The sequence below is a fragment of the Thalassophryne amazonica genome, chromosome 12 (genome assembly GCF_902500255.1).
Source record: "Thalassophryne amazonica chromosome 12, fThaAma1.1, whole genome shotgun sequence".
NCBI lineage: Eukaryota > Metazoa > Chordata > Actinopteri > Batrachoidiformes > Batrachoididae > Thalassophryne > Thalassophryne amazonica.
This window is the reverse complement of record NC_047114.1, coordinates 21,580,282-21,586,966: the sequence shown is the minus strand read 5'-3', so window position 1 is coordinate 21,586,966 and position 6,685 is coordinate 21,580,282.

Below are 6,685 nucleotides of genomic sequence, written 5' to 3'. Positions count from 1 at the left end.
CACCTTCATAAAAATTCATTAAAAATGTAAAATACAACTTCCTGATGAAGTGGCGTAGAGGAGGATTGTCGGGGTGAAGCGTGTCAGCTCCTCTCTGTAACTATGAGCCATCACTTTCGAACGGCAGCCTGGAAGCTGTTTTCGGATGGAGCAGGTTCATTACCCTATGTCAGTCAGTCATCGGGATGTTTCTGTTTTGCTAATAATTGCATCACACACTGAAAAATGCAGAGAATTGCAGAGAGACTTTTCCAGAAATGTACCTGTTAACGCTCAGAGTGAGAGGAATAAAATACATCAGCGATCACGAATTATTAGCACGTGTGCAGAGAGACTTACAATCATGAGTACTTTTATGTTGTCTTGCTAACTGGGATGTTAAAAACCGTGCAACATGCCCTTTAACCAAGGTGATATGAGTTGACCAAGCATGTGCTATGAGTTGGTATGCTGGAAGTTGGTAGGTGATACGAGTTGACCTGATACCATTCTGATGCCGCTCTTTGCTTTAAGAGGAGTAAAATGAAACAGTGCTTCAATTCACCATTTTCAAAATATAGATGTGAAAGCTGTTAATAAGGCTCATACAGTGGTTTACAAAACGGTAATTGCACAATCAGGTGTACCACTAGTGTTTCACTTTTGGCGAAAAATGAAATTCAGTATAATGCTTAATAGTTTGTTTCACAATGATAACATCCCAAGGGATCTTCATGCAGAATTTCATGAGCAAATACCATTTAGATTTTTTTCAGTGACAGACTGAGTGCTTGATCCTTGTGAACAAAAACAGGTACTAGGGAGACTACATTAGGTTTGTGAAGAACTTTTATTTCTGTGTCCTATAATGTGAGTCAAAAGACTGGACCAAAATTTTTGCTGTAAAACCTCCATCATAGTTTTACAAGTGCTTCCAGTATAGAGCTACTACTACGGCGACTACAAGGCTCTATGGAGACTACATTTGGCACAAATTGTCATTCTTGAGGTACAAAAAATATCACTTCCAATTTCTAGATTATGGTTGAGACAAAGACACTCTAGTGAAATATATTGGTATCATTCCTGCACCTAGTGTTGCCTCTCTTGCTACTACGGAGACTACAATATTTTTGGGGGACATCCACACCCCTGATTATGTGAATTTCCCAGAAGTTCCAGCAATAAAACTGAAACAATTACTAGCACTGTTTTGTAGGGGATCCATTTAGGTGTCAAATCTAATAAACAGGAATTATGAAATCAAAGGATTTGTGTTTAGAACGGAGTGTTTTCTCAAATAATGAGCAAATTTCACATGAAACGAGGTAACATGCAAAAAAAAAAAATTGCATTTTTTCACCATATATTCACCATTTTTGAGGTTTTTTTTTATGCATTTACAAACTGTAAAAAGCAGGGCACAGATAAAGGTATGCCCAAGGGTCCTTAGCAATAGCTTCTAATGTCCCTAATGGCATTATTTTATGAGATATAGGTTGGTAACATTTCATTATTAAAATGGTAAAACCTGATTGTGCACTTACCAAAAAGTATTCAGCCCCTTGGTATATCACATATTTTAATTTGATTATGACATTTCAAATACAAAAAGTAAATCAGGCTTCTAAATATAAAAATTTCTAAAATTATCGGCCTTAGACTCAAACTGCAAGTAAATCTCTACAACTTCAGAAAAATTAATTAAAAATATAAAAGCCAAGATGATGGGATGCATACATAATGACCCCCTTTAATACTTGTAAATAATCAATTTAATTGCCAGTTTTGTTCAGACAAATGGAATGGATACAGTAGTGTTCAGAATAATAGTGCTACGTGACTAAAAAGATTTATCCAGGTTTTGAGTATATTTGTTATTGTTACATGGGAAACAAGGTACCAGTAGATTCAGTAGATTCTCACAAATCCAACAAGACCAAGCATTCATGATATGCACACTCTTAAGGCTATGAAATTGGGCTATTAGTAAAAAAAAAAAAGTAGAAAAGGGGGGTGTTCACAATAATAGTGTGGCATTCAGTCAGTGAGTTCATCAATTTTGTGGAACAAACAGGTGTGAATCAGGTGTCCCCTATGTAAGGATGAAGCCAGCACTTGAACATGCTTTTCTCTTTGAAAGCCTGAGGCAAATGGGACGTTCAAGACATTGTTCAGAAGAACAGCGTAGTTTGATTAAAGAGGGGGAAACTTACAACCCCTGGCAATAATTATGGAATCACCGGCCTCGGAGGATGTTCATTCAGTTGTTTAATTTTGTAGAAAAAAAGCAGATCACAGACATGACACAAAACTAAAGTCATTTCAAATGGCAACTTTCTGGCTTTAAGAAACACTGTAAGAAATCAGGAAAAAAAAAATTGTGGCAGTCAGTAACGGTTACTTTTTTAGACCAAGCAGAGGGAAAAAAATATGGAATCACTCAATTCTGAGGAAAAAATTATGGAATCATGAAAAACAAAAGAACGCTCCAACACATCACTAGTATTTTGTTGCACCACCTCTGGCTTTTATAACAGCTTGCAGTCTCTGAGGCATGGACTTAATGAGTGACAAACAGTACTCTTCATCAATCTGGTTCCAACTTTCTCTGATTGCTGTTGCCAGATCAGCTTTGCAGGTTGGAGCCTTGTCATGGACCATTTTCTTCAACTTCCACCAAAAATTTTCAATTGGATTGAGATCCGGACTATTTGCAGGCCATGACATTGACCCTATGTGTCTTTTTGCAAGGAATGTTTTCACAGTTTTTGCTCTATGGCAAGATGCATTATCATCTTGAAAAATGATTTCATCATCCCCAAACATGCTTTCAATTGATGGGATAAGAAAAGTGTCCAAAATATCAACGTAAACTTGTGCATTTATTGATGATGTAATGACAGCCATCTCCCCAGTGCCTTTACCTGACATGCAGCCCCATATCATCAATGACTGTGGAAATTTACATGTTCTCTTCAGGCAGTCATCTTTATAAATCTCATTGGAACGGCACCAAACAAAAGTTCCAGCATCATCACCTTGCCCAATGCAGATTCAAGATTCATCACTGAATATGACTTTCATCCAGTCATCCACAGTCCACGATTGCTTTTCCTTAGCCCATTGTAACCTTGTTTTTTTCTGTTTAGGTATTAATGATGGCTTTCATTTAGCTTTTCTGTATGTAAATCCCATTTCCTTTAGGCGGTTTCTTACAGTTCGGTCACAGACGTTGACTCCAGTTTCCTCCCATTCGTTCATTTGTTTTGTTGTGCATTTTCGATTTTTGAGACATATTGCTTTAAGTTTTCTGTCTTGACGCTTTGATGTCTTCCTTGGTCTACCAGTATGTTTGCCTTTAACAACCTTCCCATGTTGTTTGTATTTGGTTCAGAGTTTAGACACAGCTGACTGTGAACAACCAACATCTTTTGCAACATTGCGTGATGATTTACCCTCTTGTAAGAGTTTGATAATCCTCTCCTTTGTTTCAACTGACATCTCTCGTGTTGGAGCCATGATTCATGTCAGTCCACTTGGTTCAACAGCTCTCCAAGGTGTGATCACTCCTTTTTAGATGCAGACTAACGAGCAGATCTGATTTGACGCAGGTGTTAGTTTTGGGGATGAAAATTTACAGGGTGATTCCATAATCTATTCCTCAGAATTGAGTGATTCCATATTTTTTTCCCTCTGCTTGGTCTAAAAAAGTAACTGTTACTGACTGCCACAATTTTTTTTCTTGATTTCTTATAGTGTTTCTTAAAGCCAGAAAGTTGCCTTTTGAAATGACTTTAGTTTTGTGTCATGTCTGTGATCTGATTTTTTTTTTCTACAAAATTAAACAACTGAATGAACATCCTCCGAGGCCGGTGATTCCATAATTTTTGCCAGGGGTTGTATACGCAGGTGCAAGAAATTATAGGCTGTTCATCTACAATGATCTCCAATGCTTTAAAATGGACAAAAAAAACAGACGTGTGGAAGAAAATGGAAAACAACCATCAAAATGGATAGAAGAATAAGCAGAATGGCAAAGGCTCACCCATTGATCAGCTCCAGGATGATCAAAGACAGTCTGGAGTTACCTGTAAGTCCTGTGACAGAAGACGCCTGTATGAAGCTAATTTATTTACAAGAATCCCCCTCTGTTAAATAACAGACGTGCAGAAGAGGTTACAATTTGCCAAAGAACACATCAACTGGCCTAAAGAGAAATGGAGGAATATTTTGTGGACTGATGAGAGTAAAATTGTTCTTTTTGGGTCCAAGGGCTGCAGACAGTTTGTGAGATGACCCCCAAACTCTGACTTCAAGCCACAGTTCACAGTGAAGACAGCGAAGCATGGTGGTGCAAGCATGATATGGGCATATTTCTCCTACTATGGTGTTGGGCATATATATATATATATATATATATATATATATATATATATATATATATATATATATATATATATATATATATATAATCAGGTATCATGTATCAGTTTGGATATGTCAAAATACTTGAAGAGGTCATGTTGCCTTATGCTGAAGAGGACATGCCCTTGAAATGGGTGTTTCAACAAGACAATGGCTCCAAGCATACTAGTAAACGAGCAAAATCTTGGTTCCAAAACAACAAAATTAATGCCTCGCAGATGTGAAGAAATCATGAAAAACTGTGATTATACAATAAATGCTAGTTTAGTGATTCACAGGATTGCTAAAAAAGCAGTTTGAACATAATAGTTTTGAGTTTGTAGCATCAACAGCAGATGCTATTATTGTGAACACCCCCTTTTCTACTTTTTTTTTTTACCAATAGCCCAATTTCATAGCTTTAAGAGTGTGCATATCATGAATGCTTGATCTTGTTGGATTTGTGAGAATCTACTGAATCTACTGGTACCTTGTTTCCCATGTAACAATAAGAAATATACCCAAAACCTAGATTAATCTTTTTAGTCACACAGCACTACTATTATTCTGAACACTGTTGTAAATGTGTTGAAAATTACTTGTTCTGTAAAAAACGAAAACAAAAACGTACTTGGGAAAATTTTTAAAGAAAACACTGTTTCATGGCAGGGGGCAGTAAATTTGTCCTCATCTGTACTTATGCAACCTGTCATTTTGGGTTTATTTTTTTTATTCAGCTGATATCACAGCATAGAATTTAATTTTCACAATGAGTTAGGGCACCCTTCTAGAAATTTGTATAAACAGTCCAAATTTTTTCTATTGGGTGTCAGTTCAACATTGAGGCTTGTCATCGCTCAAGATTTAAAACTTCTTGCCACTGCAAAAGTGGACAGCATGAACTATGACAAACTATGTTTTTAACAAAATAAATTATTTGTTGAGCAAAGGTGAAATGACAGCATGAGACAAGCATTGGAACTGATAATTTATATACAACTTAACTTGTTAAACAGGGTTTTCCATTAGACATCTCACAAGACATTTTTAATTTCAGTGTTGCTTTTGTAATAACTAACATTATACACCATATTACATCATCAAAATGTGATTGTCACTTTACTTAACAATTCAGCATTTTTCAGTGGGTATTCAGGGGAAAAATATAGTTCTTGTGGAACAACAGTCAGACAACTGGCAAAAAAAAAAACTTGGGCATGGCTCCCCATCTTTTGTATTCTGAGAAACCAACATTTCTTGAGAATGTGTAAAACTTTTGACCCACTGCGTGCAATGTTACAAGTCAAAACTTCTCAATCGCCTCCTGTACATTCAGGTAGGGGGGTGGCAAAAACCATAAACCATTTAGGAATCACAAGTTTTCTACATTGGTCCTCCATTTTCAGAAACCATAGGTATTTAAATCACTTTTTGCAGGCAGTTTTCATTTATCCATCTTTTTTTTAGGGTGCACAACCTGTCACAGCCAGTGCAACCTCTAGTCTTGACCAACAGAGCTTATAGACACAGCGCAGGGGGTCATTTCTCCTGAAATACTGATGAAAATTAAGCTGTACATCAATATTTATATTCTTTTTTTCATGTATTAGCAAAATTGTGTGTTTGAGAAAGCAGTTTTGTGTCACCTTCTTGCAACCTTAGTCCGAATAAAGTACGATCAAAATCTCTGCATATTCTAATTATCTTTGATCATTGTATCAGATGCAGAAAACCCCATTCTACAAAAACATGTCATGAAAAGTAAAGACTACTACTTAGAAAACACATTTCTGCCGAAAATAAAATTAAAATGCAGGCTATTTAAAGGCATAGTCACTAAGGGTTTTAAGATTTATGTCATAAAAATAATTTTCTTTGGCACTACTATAATTTTATTTATTAGCCTTTAAATAGGGTATTCATAATATGACAATGCCAATATGAGCAAAATTTGCAGTCTACAAAAAGTTAATAAATAGTCCCCCTAAAGGGGAAAATTTCAAAAGAACAGAGAGCCTTGAACTGGACATCAGCCATTTTCCGGCAGATTTCACTTTTAACAAGAGATTTTGTCATGGAAAGCCGCGCGTATTGACGAAGCCGCTGATGGAACGAGACAAAGAACACCTCCGTTTTGGAGTGTCAGAGGACAAGTTGGGACATGCCTATCTCGGCTTTCAGTGGCTTACCAGTCGAGTGAGTTTAAGAGAAATTGTGGAGAGCTGGGCATGTCCCAACTTGTCCTCTGACACTCCAAAACAGAGTCGTTCTTTGTCTCGCTCCATCAGCGGCTCCGTCA